At 46.3% G+C, this 17,309-nt stretch overlaps 1 long non-coding RNA gene and 1 pseudogene across 2 annotated transcripts in view; one reads left to right on the forward strand and one right to left on the reverse strand.

Moving 5' to 3' along the window:
- Positions 1-17,309, forward strand: part of LOC308581904 — a 58,542-nt gene that overhangs the window by 9,333 nt on the left and 31,900 nt on the right. The gene's annotated exons all lie outside the window — the stretch shown is intronic.
- Positions 8,126-9,440, reverse strand: LOC308579995 (cyclin-dependent kinase 9 pseudogene; annotated as a pseudogene). Its single transcript has one exon. The product of its transcript is annotated as a cyclin-dependent kinase 9 pseudogene (transcript).

Raw genomic sequence — 17,309 nt, forward strand, 5'->3', positions numbered from 1 at the left:
TTACTCATGTATAGATGGCTTCAGCTCCAGTATCTCACTTTTTTGAGGGTTACAAAGTAGCAGTGCTATTTTCTGGAGGTACGCAGGGGTATGCATATCCCTAAACATTTTGTGAATCTTTGTACTTTTGTCCATTTACTGTATTTATTTTCCCCGATTTGAACTATAAAATGGTGATTTCCTTGAGTCAAAATGAGAGTACCCCTAAACATTTTTTTTAAAAAGCACTGCAAAGTAGTATTCCGTTTCTAAAATGAAAAGTGCTAAGCCTACATGATCATAGCAGTAGTATCAGTCAATTCTTTATTGCAGTCCAAAGACCCAAAAGGATAGTGGTAGTAATAATTTGTTGATTTATTCTCTTTGTATGGTCCTTTGATGACCTAAGCTCTTGGAGGGTTCGTGTGTTCTCTGCTACCAGTACAAACCACTGAAATTTATATAACGCTTTTCTTTCTTTCTTTAGATTTATATACCACCCTTCATCAAAAGACTAAAATACAAGATAAAAACACAAATAGTTAAAACAGAAACAACTAAATTTTTTGAGTGTTCAAAGTTCTTCACACACATTAAGGGAGCCTGTGGTGCAATGGGTCAGTGTGTCTGGCTGTTAACTAGAAGGCTGGTACTGTGGTTTGAGCCCACCAAGACATGGCTGTGAGTAGGATTCCTGCATTGCAGGGGGTTGGACTGGATGACCCTCAGGGTCCCTTCCAACTGCAATTCTATGGTTCTATTATCCTGGTAAACCGTACCAAGGCCCTATATGTGGGGTGCTACTGGTTCCTGTTCTGGGCTTGGTGCTGTCCAACATTTTTATAAATGATTTGGATGAAGGAATTGAGGGAATACTCATTAAAACTGCAGATGACACCAAACTGGGAGAGGTGGCTAATACCTCAGAAGATAGAATCAGGATTCAAGGACAGGCTGTTTTTAAAAATAATGTCAGGGCTTTTTTCTGTTACAGTACTCACCAACATGGAGTACCAGCCAGCCAGCCAGTCAGTCAGTCAGTCTCTCTGTCTGTCTCTGTCTCTCTTACTGTCCATGGCAGCCATTTTCTGCTGGCACCCAAATAACTTTTATCAGTATACGACTGTCAGCACCTCAGTTTTTACAAGGTGTAGACCAGGCCTGAACCATTACTCTGACGTGGTAGAAAGTACAGCATTCACGATGTGGGTTCTGCGCCAGTGGGAATTGCTCAAACAACCTCTTCAAAACACAGAAAAGTAAGGAAAGAATGCAGAGAAACCACAAGTTACACATTTCTATTTTTTTAAAAAAAGCAATTCTGAGCAGTTGCTTGGGGACATTTTGAGCAGGTAAGGACATACTTAAATTTGGCTCCTTCTAGAGAATCATTTCGAAATTGTGTGCCTCATTCACAAAAGCCAGAAGAAAAACATTTCATTACCTTCTTAATTTCCCTTTTACCCTGTTTGCCTACTGAACTAGCAAAATTCTTGCTCAATAGCAAGTGTACAGGGCAGCCCTTTGCATTATTAACTTAGCAGTACATCTGTTGAAATTCGTTTTGGCCCAAATGGTCGTCTCCCCCAACCTCCAAGTTAAAAAGAGAGGGGTGCCTTGTTAGGCACCAAGGGGATGGAGAACCTGATGCCCACGGATGCCACCATTGGGGGTCCCAGTCCTAGTTCATCCTTCCTTGAACGGGTGTTTTGGTCCAGACTACAACTCCCAAAATCCTTTCCCATTCCCTGTGCTGTCACACAACTGATGGGTGTTGGAAACCAGAATGTCTGAAGGGGCACTAGATTTGAGCACCACCATGGTAATTTTAAGGGATGCGGGTAGCGCTGTGGGTTAAACCACAGAGCCTAGGGCTTGACGATCAGAAGGTCGGTGGTTCAAATCACCGCGACGGGTGAGCTCCCATTGCTCGGTCCCTGCTCCTGCCAACTTAGCAGTTCGCAAGCACATCAAAATGTAAGTAGATAAATAGGTACCGCTCCAGCGGGAAGGTAAACGGCGTTTCCGTGCGCTGCTCTGGTTCGTCAGAAGCGGCTTAGTCATGCTGGCCACGACCCAGAAGCTGTACACTGGCTCCCTCGGCCAATAAAGCGAGATGAGCGCCACAGCCCCAGAGTCAGTCACGACAGGACCTAATGGTCAGGGGTCCTAGGACTTGCCGATCGCATGGTCGGCAGTTCAAATCCCCGCGGTGGGGTGCGCTCCTGTCGTTCGGTCCCAGCGCCTGCCAACCTAGCAGTTCGAAAGCACCCCCGGGAGCAAGTAGATAAATAGGGACCGCTTACCAGCGGGAAGGTAAACGGCGTTCCGTGTGCTGCGCTTTCCAGATGCAGCTTGTCACGCTGGCCACGTGACCCGGAAGTGTCTCCGGACAGCGCTGGCCCCCGGCCTCTTAAGTGAGATGAGCGCACAACCCTAGAGTCTGGCAAGACTGGCCTGTACGGGCAGGGGTACCTTTACCTATGGTGATTTTAGAAAGCGAAAAAGAAAAGCTACCCGGGGGGGGGGGGAGGTGCTAAAACATGTTTTCATGGGAAATCACTGTTGAGAACAATTAAATTTAAATATGCACTAATAAGAAAAAGGATGTGGTGGAATGCTGCTGGAAATGTTTTGGAATGATTTGCTGGGCGTGGGAAAAGGGCCCAGAGGAATGAGGAAAGGTGAGAGGGACAAGGGATTTTCTCTCCAGCATCATTGAAAGGAGTTGACAAATAGGGGCAGAGGAGGTGATGACTGGCTAAACCCTGGTGTAACTTATTCCGCAATAGATCTCCTCTTCTGGACAGTGTTCATTCCTTACAGGATTCTCCCGTAATATAAGCGAGGCAATAAGAGCTGATGATCAATTGCTATGGCACCACACAGCATTTATTAAAACATATTGAGCTGGGAGACACTAAACATTACATCATATGCATCCTGTATGTATGTTTAATCCTCACTGCACTGCAGGAGGGCCTTTTCTGAGATGATATTTACTAAGTGCATGATCCACAGAAGTTAAGCCCATGCTTAATTCTCTCCCACTGAAATCAATTGAAGTTTAAAAAAGCACTTTGACTGCACAGGTTGATTTCCAGTTGAACACCTACAGGCAGGGCCTGTTTTTATTTTTGTAACATGTCAATTATAAGTTTAAGTGTCCTATGAATAAGTAAAGATAAGCATTCATAGAATTAGCATCTTAATTTACAATGCAAGATGGACATGTGTATACATGACACTGGACACATGAACTGATTTGGCTGTTTTCAGACCGTTGCTAGTTTGTAGGTGGGATCCAATAGCAAACGAGAAAATTCACATTGCACAATTAAAGTGGATTTGGCTCTCTTGCACAACAAATCCACCTTTTCTTTTAATAGACTTTTTGCGGTAAGGAAAGTGGTGGGAAAATGTGCTGGAATGTGTGGGATAATGATTGCTTGCAATGGCACAAGAAAGCGTGGCATAGCCATCAATTGATGGTAAGTTATACAACCTTTGTACAAAGAAATCAGGACGGATGCTTTATAAACAGGTTGGAATCAATCTTTCTTTCAGCTTCAGGGATGCTTGTAATCTTGCAAACAGGTGGTTCAGAATTGTTTCATGTGTGTGAACTATTGGCTTGCAAGTGTCCACACACACACTCCAGGGTTTTTAGACACTATATGCGTTGCTTGCAGTCCACACCAGTGGGATCTATCCAGGCTTGGTCTGTCTACACAGCAGTTTAAAACGGACCCAATATTGTTCTCTCTCCCCCCCCCCGCCCGCCATGTTTCACCCCTGCAAAGTCTCTCTTAAGGTGCTATCAAGCTCATTCCCAGGCCATTTCATTCCCTAAGTGTTGTGTATTGAGTCAAAGGATTTTATATCTGTATTATTATTGTCTGTATTTGCATTAGGGTAAAGTAACTGCCTTTTGGTTTCAAAGGGTACAGCTACTATTGGTTCATTTAAGCTGCTGTATTTGGATCCTCTGTCTTATTGGTTTCCTCCAAAAGGCAGGACTGTGATTGCCTGATATTGTTCCCTCCAAAATGTATCCTTTCTAGCTAGTTCCCTGTCCCTATAAATGTAGCTTTCCCCTCCTCAGTCTTCAGTCTTGTTTGCCTTAATAAAGAAGTGTTACTAGAGAACTGTCTCCAGCATATTATGTCAAGAGAGCTGAAATCACAAACCCCATGTCACAACACTAAGCACATAAAAAAACCAAGTGGCTGTTTTGGGGTCTTTTTCCTTCTGCTTTGTTTCTGCTTTCGCCAGCACAAAAAGTGAAATCGCCAGTGTTCTGAACAGCTGTAAGTCAAGGAGGTAAGGGAGGGAGTTTTTTTGTGACGAGAGACAGGAGTCTGAATTTAATGTGATGCGATCTGAGTGAGTGGAAGGCTACCAAATCCTGACCATATCCTGATGGATCAATATTTGCTCAAAATTTTAATACAGACCTTTTTTTTTTTTTGCCGAGAAGCAATTTGCACTGAACTGGTATATTGAGCATCTGTCTCTCTCCTCTATCTATCTATCTATCTATCTATGCTACATCATATAACAGTGTATCATATCTGCACAGTGAATCTCCCTCACTTATCATGCTCATGCATATTGTAGAACCGGAGGGGAGGGGGGTCCGTGGCATGAGCTCATGTCACCTGGACTCTCCCCCTTTCCACTTGCCATAGTTGTTATTCAGGTTAAGTCTTGAGCCCCACAGTGCTCTTAGGTTTGGGCTGACAGGCTCTGATGGAAGAGGAGGAAGCAGCGGTGGTGGGGCAGGCAAAATTGTTGGAGCCTTGTGAGTTAGTGTACCATGCCTCATCTTTGAAATTTTGGCGGGAGGTGTGGGAAAACTTGCTGGGACATCTTCATCACTTCCATCCAGTTCTGAACTTCTTGTCCTGCTCCTGAATCGTGACTCCTGAGCCTGTATTGTTACAAGTAAGAGCCTCTAACTGTGTGTGTTGGGTGAGAGCCAAGAGAGGATGACAGTCCAGATTATCTCCTAGTGGTACAGCAACAAAACAGCTAGCGCATTTGCAAAGCTAAGCAGGGTCCAATATGATTTCAAATTGGATGAGGAGCCCTGTGTTGAGATTCCTGCATTGCAGCAGGTTGGACTACATGGCCATTGGGATCACTTCCAACTCTACAATTCTATGCTTCTATATTATTTTTAATGAGGATGTTTTGTGCAGATGTAGTTTTGGGCAAGGCTGGTGCATTAAAAACAAATATATATATGTGCACCGGGAGCATGCCTTCAACAGCCAGAGGAAACAGGCACACTCTTATTGTGTAGGCCACAGAAACAAAACGGTTTCATTGTGCTCAAGTGAGGAAGTCGGGGGTGTGGCAGTAGAGAGCACTGAAAGCAGTATAACTGGTCGCCACACACAACAAACCACCCACTGCAAAAAAGTGCAATGGAACATCCACAGCAGCAGTGATTGTATATAATAAATGACATATTTTTCCTGTCTGAGGAATGTGAAGAAAATACCGACTGACATTTGGATGAGGGCAGTGATGTGTAGATGATACAAAAATATGCAAACGTGGGATGCATAAAATTCAGTTTCAACTGATTGATCTCTTTCATTCATGCTTTCTCTTTCTCTTTTTGTGTGCATGTGTATAAGCCAGAAAAGAAAAACATTTTGTATGTTTCTGTTTATTTGATGTTGAAATTTTGATTGATTTATTTTCTTAAAATCAACATTATAAATGACTGGAATAAATTTGATTATTAGTCTTATAAAAGAGGTACAAAATTTGCCTCAAATAGATGTTTTCAGTCCCATCAGTTTCAGTGGGAGGGTTTCATGTATGGATTATGCCCATTGTGATTTTTTTTTTTTAATGAAAGCACCCATTGCCCAAAGCTCTCCATGTACAAAATAAACACATTTAATACCGCATACATACACACAGACATGCTTAAAACTGCATGCTTAAAACCATAAAAATCCTTAGGGATGCATCACCTGAATGCCTGCATATGCTAAATGTTTCATGACCTGAGTCAGGCTTGGAGTCCTCTGAAGAGAATGTCCTTCAGCAGGCTGCTTATAGGATGACATACCGTACCTGTCTTGTTAACACCACACTGCTGTTCCTCCTGTGGTGTGTAAAGTATGGATGGAGGCAATCTCTAAGCTAAATAGATGCAAATTCCAAATCATGCACAGATTAAGCCCAATACCTACTCCTGGTAGTCAATACCCTTTCACTGGCTCAGAATCTGTCAGCTGGCCAGCCAGGCTGCATTGGGGAGCCCTGCCTGCACTTGGTGAGGCCTTGGACTTCTGCTGCAAAGTACTAAATGGCACCACTGTATATGTGATGGTAAGGCTTCTCAGTACTTACAACTGGGACTCTTGCTTAGTGCCTCGTTCATATGCTAGGCCTGAAGCAAGACCTTTATTTCTTAGTGCTTTTTTACTTCTTGTTGCTAACGGGGGGGGGGGGGCCCTTTGTTTACCTTTTTAAAAAAAAATATTTTAAGTGACCATGTTTTAAGTTGATGTTAAATTGGTCTGTTCTGTTTCCGACTGCCGCACTATTATTTTAAGCCGCCGGCCTGAAATTTAACTGCCCCTTTGTCTTGTGTCAGTTATGTATACCCATATAATCTGTTGTGATGAATTTAATTGATTCAACTGTATACTGTATATTGGTCCAACCCTGTAGGTTTTTTAAAAAATTGATCATCGCCGTCCTAAACTACCTTGAGAAATATTAATTGGAAAGTGGAGTATACAAGTAATAACAACATGGCAGTTTATTTATCTGTCCAGTTTGTAAGACACTGTATATGTGTGTGTGTGTGTGTATGCAAATACCGTTTATTACAGTTGAGCTATCAGAACATGATAAAAGTGTAATACAGATAAGTATCCCACCCATACCCAGAATGGAAAGTCATCAGACCTCTTGCCTTGTTAGGTCCAAGTAAGTGAGCATTTACTGCTGCTGTTGGGATTTTTTTTTTTTTTTTAAGAAGCTTGAAGTCTACAAAATCCATGGCAGAGCTACATAGTGGTGCAGCAAAAATATAAGAATTCAGTGTTTCTCAAACCTTGGCCACCAGCTGCTAGACTATAACTCCCATCATCCATAGCTAGCAGAACCAGTGACCAGGCATGGTGGGACTTGTAGTCAAACAGCTGAGGACCTAAATCCAAGAAACACTGGTTTGATGGCCACATTCTTCTCACCCACCATGGGAAGGCTACCTCTGTTAGCAAAGCCTGGGAGATCTGCAGCTTGCTTCCTGGCCCCCCTAACCAACCTGTTGCAAGACTCTGCAGACTGAATGAAAACTTCAAAACGCAGCAATAAAGAAAAGGAAAGTAAATTTATTGTTTGCTGACAGCAAGCAGTGGATACTCAGAGGATACTTCCAAAAGCTGAGTGCCTTGCCATGGTTGCCCAGAGGCTTATATACTTTATTTTTGGCTGATATACATGAAGCATTACATATTCATTAGCTAATTGTTAAACCACATCCTTCCTCACTCCTTTTAAGGTTAACTTCCCCCTTTTTCACATAAGCTCCATCATTCTTTCATGGCCTTCACTATTGTTCCGAACGGACTTTCTTGGTTCTTCTAAGCAACATTCCACAGATAAGATAAAGGGAGCTTTATCGTCACTGGTTAGTACAAAAAGAATAAGTCTTCTCGCAACTGTCCATGGCCTGTAGCTGCAATTGAGTACATGACAAACTGTTTCTCACATTATGGGTTTTCTCAGAATCTTGGAGACCACTGCTACAAACCCACTGCAGCAACACGTGTGTGGAACTTGCTGACAGAAGTGGACAGGCCACACGGTATGATTCAAAGTCAGCAGCCATTCTTGGACACAAGACCCTACCCAGTCTGCTCCATCCTCCTGCACACCAGATACACACTTTCCTAGCAGTGCAACTTCATAGAAGCAATGAATTAAAAACAACAACAACCCCGAAAAACAGTTCACCAAGATTGTTTCAGTACCTCAGAAATCAACAAGCACAGAAAAGCTGCAGTTCGGTCTGTGATAGCCCAGGTAGGCAGAACTCTACACACCTTTCCAGACAGTGTTTAATCTAGCCCTGCAGCTCTTAAAACACAGACCCGCAGGTGTTTTGTTCTCTTCCCACCAATTTTTGTTTTGTTCATTTTGTTTTGCTTTGCAACAGTAAAAAAACAACAACAGCTGAAACAAATCGTTTTCGTTATTCCATTGGAAACCAGTACTCCATTCTTGTTCTTGGTCCACAGCCATCAGAACACTCTGTCGAACTCTGTCTGATTGGTCGCCACTGGATTCCTGCCCTGATTGGCAGGTTGCTGTGGCACATGTCAACCCCTCCTCCTGCAAGGAGCCAGGTACTCGAACATGGATTGGTTATGAGTGGAGAGCATGTTTTTGAGATCAGAAGGCCTAGGGTCGGACCAGAAGAAGTCATGATTCAGGGCGTCATCGCTATCTATCCTTTGGACAGGATCCAGGACCAGCAGCTTGTCTATGAGATCCAGAGCATATGGGTCTTTGACATACACCTTTAGCCTCTCCTTCACCTTGTGCTTTTGCCCTTTCGGCAAGTCCGCCTTCTCATACAGTTTGTACTTATCCATGCTTGGCCATACCTCCGGGGTGATGCATCTACAAAGCTGGCTGATGAGAGTGAGCTGGTGCTCTTCTGTGTTTCCCTGCATGATGGGGCTTCGGGTCCACAACTCTGCCATTATGCATCCTGTGCCCCAGACATCAATGGGTGGTCCATAATCTCGTTCCCCCAAAAGCAGCTTCGGAGGACGATACCACAAAGTCACCACCCTGCTAGTGTAGCGATTGGGCTGGCCAAAGTTGGCCAGCTTCAGAACACCATCGTGGGTGATAAGCACGTTGGCTGCTTTCATGTCCCGATGCAAAATCTTATTCCGGTAGATGTAGTACAGGCCGTTCAGGAGCAATTGCATGACTTTCTTGATCTCCGAAAGTGTAAACTTGACATGGGCATTGCTAAGGAGTCCAACCAGGTCATGCTCGCAGAAGTCAAATACCAGGTAGATGCTGCCCTTGCAGCAGTTGTACTGAGAGGCTTTGGTCCTGCAGATCTCAATGAGATTTGCAATGTTTTCATGCTTGAGTAGCTGGAAGATTTTGATCTCCTGTAGGGCTCTGATGGGGAACCCTTCCTTTTCATTCTACATCAACACTTTTTTCAATGCAATTTTGCCTGTTTGGCGATGTTTTGCTTTGAAGACCTCCCCGAAGGTGCCTTGCCCAATCTTGGCCAACTTCTCGTACTTGGAGACCTTGTCGCAGTAGAGACATTCCACCGTGTTGCACTGCTAGGCCATGGCGGAGCCGGCGCCCCTGATCTCTTCTGGCTGCTGCCGGTCTCCATCTGAGGGGCGCAGCAGCATGTTTCCAGGAGCGCTTTCACCCAGCCGCTCCATTTCTTTGCAGTTCCTCTCATCCCGCCGCCACCAATGCCACTTCCAGGACGCGGGCTGTAAGACAGTTTATTTATCTGTCCAGTTTATAGACGTTTATGTGATTCCAGGACAGTTTCCAACAATGCATCGAATACAATAATGCAAAAAAGTGACAGTTGTTTAATGCAGCCCAGTTAATAAGAACAAGCAATAAGCAACAGCATGAGAACTGTAAAAATCAGAGTGGTTATTAGTTTAATAATAATAATAATAATAATAATAATAATACTGCCAGGACAGATGTTAGTGCAGCAAGATTTGACTGCATAACTATCCGCTCATCTGAACAGCCTACTTATGTAGTAGTAATGTGCTTTGCTCCCTCTCTTTTTGAACAGGAAAATGGCAAGCTGCCACTTTTTCTAATTGCAGGCAGGGATCTTCGTTCCCTTGCATGCGTCACTCTTCTGAGCCACTTTGTGTGTGAGGAGCTAGCTGGTTGGAGTGCTACCTGCACCAAGTCCCTAGGCAACAGTTCCCTGGCCATTGCACTGGTTGTTTATTAAGAGGGGTTATTACAGACTGACAACCTCACTTGAAGCCTACTTAAGTACACAGAGGCTTTTAACCTCACACTCTAAACATGTAACTTCTGTTGAGTCATGCTACTGAAAGGTTGGAAGGTAATTTCCAACAGGGTTTATTACAAAATGATAACTTACGTAAGAGATGCCCCTATTATGCTGAAGATAAATGGGTGGCGGGAGATAAACATGTTGGCAATTCTCTGTTGACATTAATATAGACTTTCCAAGTGTCCCTATTTTCCAGGCACAGCCCTGGATTTACAGAAGCTGTCACAGCTTTTGATTTTATCCTGGAATGTCCTGTTGTCCCTTAGGACATCCCTATTTTAATTGGTGAAATGTTGGAGGGTATGGTAGGCTATTCCTATTGCGTGGTGAGTTCCCGCCTCCCCCCGAGGAAATAAAGACACAGGACACAAGAATTCAGGTTAGTGGGTCAAATTAGGCCACAACATTATTGATTACAGGAATTGAGCGGTATTGGCTTAGGCATTGGTCCTAACTACTAACCGGCTAGAGGCTAGAAGGGTTAATCACCAGAGGGAGGAGTCCTGCTGAGGCACGTCAACTAGGACCTCCCCCGGGCATCACCGCGTGGGGGCGTGCTGTGTGCCCACACCTCCTTAGGCTTAGGACAAGGCCATGCCCCCCGGAATCCTTTACCGGACTACCCTTGCTTGGGGGAAGGTGATGGTGCTCCTTCCCCCTTAATTTGCATAACAATAGGACAGTACCCCTACCAATGCCTAACTGCCAATACCGAGGAGTTGTGACGGTTTGCTACGAGGTAGGTGAAAACCAAATGGCTGGAGCCAATCTGCCATTTGGGAAAATTCCTACCACGCCCCTTGACGGCGACCAACCGGAGTTCATAGCAACGTCAGAGAACCTATCCTAAAAAGGGGTGGGATGGGCGGGAAAACCGGGTCAGCTGTAGCAGCGGAGGAAAAGAGGAGGAGCCTCGGCTGCAGCAGGTTTAAATAGCCGAAGCCCCACCCCCGGAGCCAGCCGATTGGCTGGCCTGGGGTATGACATGGGTGGGGATTCCCTTAGGTATCGCGGGGGCTGGAGGCAGCCCCCGCAAATGTGGAGAAGGGGTGTGACGCCCGCAACCCCACTTCCTTGTTTATTGTGGAAGTGGCTTTTTCATTGGAGAAACAATGGAAGGTATGGAGTTATGCAACCCCTTGGCCAAGGAGACAAGTACCTATAAAATCTTTAGAAGACATCTGAAGGCAGTCCTTTACAAGGAATTGTTTTCATGTTTAATGTTTTATTATATTTATATATATGTTGGAAACACATTATTATTACTATTACTGTTATTGTTGAATAGGATGCCCCTATTTTCACCAGAGAAATGTAGGCGGGTATGTTAATATGGTTTATAGCATCTTGGCAAATCAAACACATCTAGCCCCACTCTGCTCATTTGCCTACCAAGTTGGGAAACGAGAAGGGGTTGGCTGGGTGTGGGGGAAGAGGGTTGGTAAAGCGATTGGTGGGTTGGTGAATAGAGCAAGCCGGGTTGGCAGCCCCTAGTAATATTATTTGTGTGTGTGTGTGTGTGTGTGTGTGTGTGTGTGTGTGTGTAGGCTGTGCAAGAATTGTTTGTGTTTTTAATAGAACCAGTAAACTTCTTATTGAGAACGAGTGAGGCAGGAATTAGGGGGGAAATATTGTGGATAAACTTGACATTGAGATTTTCAGATAAGTCCATCCTTAGTTTGGTGGCAGCAGGGAATTTTCAAGCAGCTCTTTAGCATAGGTGCTGCTGCTGGGTAAGTGCAGGGCATGTGAAACCAAATTATAATTCCTAGGAGGAGCAATTCATCAGAATGCATGCCCAGCCCTTTGGATGGTAGTGACGGTGCACTGTGGACATTGTGAGGGGTTATTATTTGTAGCCATAAAACAGGGCTGGCTGGCTTCTTTCTCATCTGAGGATGTGCAAGAGAGATGCCAGTGTCAGTGTCAGCCACATTAAGTATGTTTATAACCTGCTTTGTGCAAGCACACGTGTCACCTAAGTCCAAGGCCTGCTGTCCTGCACACTAACAATCCATGCACGTTGATTTTATAGGCACAGCGAAACAATAATCCAATCTCCTAAATTCAAAAGGTTTCTTCTGTGGCTCCTCTTCCATGTCTGCCTGTCAATCAATCAATCAATCAGTCAATGACATTGCAGCGCCATAGACTTTAGCATGAAGTGCAATCCTATGCATGTTTACTCCTAATGGGATTTAATAGGCCTGGCAGCAGCCTCTGGCATGCATTGTAAAGCAAACAATGGATTCCCTGGGAGGGCTTAATGACACAGCTAAGGCCACAGCGGATGCTCCGGTTTGGTGGCTGTGCTGAGTGGAGTTCTGGGTCTGCTTTGCATATGTGCAGTGGCTGGTGCTGCCCTGCTAATGATGCTGGCACTGCTCCGACCTGCACATCTCCGCACAGGGCCAGCCACAGGGTGGCATTGGCTAGTTCAGGTGCACCAAGTGGATCCACAGCTCTCCTCAGCACAGCTACATCCAGATTGCCCCCTAGTCAGTCATTGCTGGACAGCCAGCTCAACTGAAGTGGCATGGTGGGCTGCCCTGACCCAACTTGTAGACTAATGAGTGACTGTGGATGTAGGGTAATGATTGCTGGACCCAACATCACAAGCACACCAACCTTTCTCCGATGAAAATAGGGACATCCTATTCCATAACAATAATAATTCTTATTTTATTATTTGTACCCCGCCCATTTGACTCAGCTGCCAGAGCCACTCTGGGTGGCTTCCAACATAAGGGCTTCCTTCAGGTGTCTTCTAAAGGTTGCAAGTTACTTACCTCCTGGGCTCTGGGGTTGCATAATTCCATACCCTCCAACGTTTCTCCGATGAAAATAGGGATGTCCAAAGGATAAGCGGGACATTTGGGGATCAAATCAGAAACCAGGACGGCTTGTCTAAATCCGGGACTGTCCCTGAAAAATAGGGACACTTGAAGGGTCTGCACATAAACTCCCCATAAACAAATCCAACTGAATGCTAGATAAATATGTCATGTCGTGTAATCTCCCTGTAAACTTTGTGCCAGCAAACCAGGAGGAATGTTCAATGAAAGGTTGCACCAAAAGTGAGCTCAGACTGGAAGCATGCAGAGGAGCTGCATCCAAATTAGGGCTGGCTAACCGTTTTTGGTCTGAGGCCTACATTGTCCCCTGGCCATGTCCCTGGGGACTGCATGCCAAAGTGGGTGTGGCAGAAGTGCACAAAGAGGGTGTTGCCAGACATATATTTAATAATTCAGCATCATTTCATTAAATTAAATTCATTAACTCTTAAATAATTTGGGAACTCTTGTTTTTATTATATAAGCAGTGTCAATGTCCTCAAATCGCAAAACAATGGATAATTAATTTCCTGATTCCAGTCTTGATCAAACAAGTACTTGACATATGTAGGGTGCTCAGCAAGCACTTAGCTCAGAAAAGTGGCTTTGTGAAACTTCTGGCATGGCAGAACAGTGGCTGCTTTAATGTGCAATCTCTGCTGGGACTAGCCAGCCGCTGTTGATCATTCAGTGGGCAGACAAGGCTTCCCAGAAGTGCTCAAAGATGACTGAGCATTGCAAAAGCGATCATGAATGAGGAAGTGGCAAGTAGCCTACTGGGTACGGTTCTGCCGCTGTTGACAATGGCTGGAGAGAGAGCATGACACCACCACCCGAGATAAAAAAAACCCAGCGAAGAACATCACACTGCAGTACAGTCAATACCTCAGGTTACAGACGCTTCAGGTTGCGTTTTTTCAGGTTACGGACGCTCCGAAACCCGGAAGTACCGGAATGGGTTACTTCCGGGTTTTTCAGGTTGCGCATGCGCAAAAGGGCTGAATCAAAACCCGCGTGTGCGCAGATGTGCCGCTGTGGGTTGCAAACGTGCATCCCACATGGATCACGTTCGCAACCCGAGCGTCCACTGTATATATTTTTTAAATGTTGAGGGAACTTGGGGATCATTAAAAATAATTGGGGTCTGGGGTCCATGTATCAAGTGAATGGCAGCCTTTTATTATATGTGCTAGTTGTGGGGAGCTCAGGCACCGATCCTTGGTATGGGAAATGGCGTGATACAATCATATCCCTATGTTTTTGTGAAATGTTGGAAATGCAATTTCCAGTCACAGCCTGCAAAGTGTCAAACGTGGGCACTTCACCACTTGGGCAGAGTTGCACACCAAAAATTGCATATTAGGATAAATTTGTACTTAAATACTGATGGATTTTTTGGAGTATGTGTACAGTGGTACCTCGGGTTACAGACGCTTCAGGTTACAGACTCCGCTAACCCAGAAATAGTACCTCGGGTTAAGAACTTTGCTTCAGGGTGATAACAGAAATCACGCGGCAGTGGGAGGCCCCATTAGCTAAAGTGGTACCTCAGGTTAAGAACAGTTTCAGGTTAAGAACGGACCTCCCGAACGAATTAAGTTCTTAACCCGAGGTACCATTGTATAACAAACTAATGCAGATATGCGGAGAACTGAAAGCTGAAAAAATGAGAACCCCAAATTGATGGATTCATCCACAACCTTAACTTCCTTTGGGAAATGAATGGTAAAATCTGGGGAAAGTTGCATATCTCTAATTTCCTTTTCCCTCACCTGCAGTATGAAGGTTCTTTGGCTAGGCTTAGCCTACTGGCAAATTAGATGGATGTCATTAAGTCTGGCTTGCTGTTTCCGCCAGCACCCTGAGCAAGCTGATAGCTGTGCTTCTTGACTTTTCAGCTACCGGCTTGGAAAACATGTCAAATTATTCCAAATGAAGTATTGCTTTAGTAGCTGTCAGTGGAATGTTAGATGATTTAAAGCGACCAATTTGCTCTCCTGTCCAGGCTGCACTTGAGGCAGGTTCCCCTATCACCTGCCCTGAAATATACTCAAAGTGATTTCATGCTCTTTATTCAGCTCATAGTGGTGAGGAGGAATGAATGAAAGTCCCCTCAAAGTATCTGCTTTATATACATTATTTACACAATGGGCTGCACATGATTGGCTAATTCTGGAATTCTACTGTAAGCCAATCAGGTTGTGGATTCACTTATATCTGGAGCATGATTGGGTGGTTCCTGCCAACCAATCATACTGCTGCATTGTTCTAGGACCAATCAGACTGCTGCATTCTGAATCCTATTGTTCTAGGACCGATCAGACTGCTGCAATTTGGATCCTATTGTTCTAGGACCAATCAGACTGCTGCAGTTTGGATCCTATTCAACTCAGTACATAACACCCCTCCCCTCTAAGTTCCAGTCCTGCCCGGGAGGTCGCATTCATAGTCCTTGAGGTACGCCGGCGGCCTACGTGTGCGTTGCGGCCCGTGGTGTTCCCTGGTCCGGGGTTCAAGTTCTGGCTCGTGTTCCAAGGATGCTAGCTGTGATGGGCCTGTTTGGTCTGGCGCAACCGGCTCGCTCAGTCGTGGTTCTGGTTCCGGTGTCCTTTCGGCCTCGCGGTTCCTCTCTGTATTTACTGATTCTGCCTCTCCTGCTGGCCCCTCCTGCTCTATGGGCCTCACTGCCCCTCTGTTCCCTTGGGACTCCTCTGACCTTTCCTCCTCCTGGTTTTCTCCTGGGAATCGTCGCCGTATCTGGTCACAGTGGCGGCGCCAGCATTGCCTCCCATCCGTTAGCACCTCGTACGACACGGGGCCAGTGACCCTGGTGACTGTGGCGGGTACCCATGCTGGGCCTGCCCCAAAATTCTTTGCGTACACTGGGTCCTGGGCCTCGAAGGTCCGGGGGGTTCCTGCCTTCCCCCACCACTACCTCATCCTGAGCTCTATCGGGGTGAAGACGGTCCAATCTGATTGCAAGGCGCCGACCCATTAGTAGTTCAGCGGGGCTCCGGCCAGTCGTTGAGCTGGGGGTGCTGTGCTAGGAGGAATGTGGCAAGGCGGTACTCCCAATCCCCTTGCATCATGCGGCGAAGGGTGTCCTTGGTGGTCTGCACCGTGCATTCTGCTTGGCCATTGGTGGCAGGGTGGAATGGCGCCGAACGGATGTGGCGGATGGCGTTCTGCGCTGTGAAGGTTTGGAATTCTCCTGACATAAATGCAGTCCCGTTGTCTGAGACAAGAGTGTCAGGGAGCCTGTGGGTTGCAAACAGCCTGCGTAGTACCCAGATGGCTGCGGATGTAGAAGTGGACGGTACCAGTGCGACTTCCAGCCATTTGGTGTAGGAGTCCACCACTATGAAGAATGTTTTCCCCTGAAAGGGGCCAGCGAAGTCCACATGCAGGCGTGACCATGGTGCTTGGGTGGACTCCCAGGACTGGACTGGGGCCCTTGGGGGATCTGGACGGGATTCTTGGCAGGCCTGGCAGTGTTTGACGCAGGCCTCTATCTCTCCATCGATCCCCGGTCACCACACATAACTCCTGGCCAGGGCCTTCATTCTTACTACCCCTGGGTGTGTCTCGTGTAGGGCTGTGAGGACCCTTTTGCGGAGGGGCTGGGGAACAACGACCCTGCTTCCCCATAACTGGCACCCCTTGTGGGCCGACAGTTCATGTTTGCGGGTTGTGTAGCCAGCGAATTCTGGCCCAGGGCTGCTGCTGGGCCATCCCCTCCGCACCCAGTCCAGGATCTGGGAGATGACCCTATCTTTCTTGGAATGGTGTGCAACTTCTTATGCCTGAATGGGGCGGTCGGGAAGCAGCTCCAGGCTCATAACCTCTTGTGCAGGTGCTGGGTCGGGGCCTGTTTCCGGTAGTGGTAGCCTGCTGAGGGCGTCCGCATGGCCCATCACCTTCCCCGGGCGGTGAATCAGTGCATACCGGTAGCTGGCAAGGAAAATTGACCACCTGAGGACGCGAGGAGACAGCACTTGGGGGGTCTGCTTTTCGGGGGCAAACAAGCCAAGCAACGGCTTGTGGTCAGTCACCACGGTGAAGGGCCGCCTGTACAAGAAATCATGGAATTTTTTTACTCCCTTCACGATTGCCAGCCCCTCCTTGTCTATTTGCGAGTAGTTCCGCTCGGTTGCGCTGAGTGTCTGGGAAAAGTATGCTACCGGTACCTCTCTTCCATCCGGGAGTTGGTGTCCCAGGACAGCGCCAATGCCATAGGGCGAGGCGTCGCATGCTAGCACCACCGGCAACCTCTCGTCGAAGTGTGCCAAGACCGAGTTTGAGACAAGCAAGTCCTTGACTGCCTGGAATGCAGCCTCCTGGCCCCACACCCAAGGGGCCTGCTTGTCCAGGAGTCTGTGTAGGGGCTCCGCTACTGCCGCCTTGTGGGGAAGGAAGGAATG

This window comes from Podarcis bocagei, assembly GCF_964188305.1.
Source record: "Podarcis bocagei genome assembly, chromosome: 2".
NCBI classification, from domain to species: domain Eukaryota; kingdom Metazoa; phylum Chordata; class Lepidosauria; order Squamata; family Lacertidae; genus Podarcis; species Podarcis bocagei.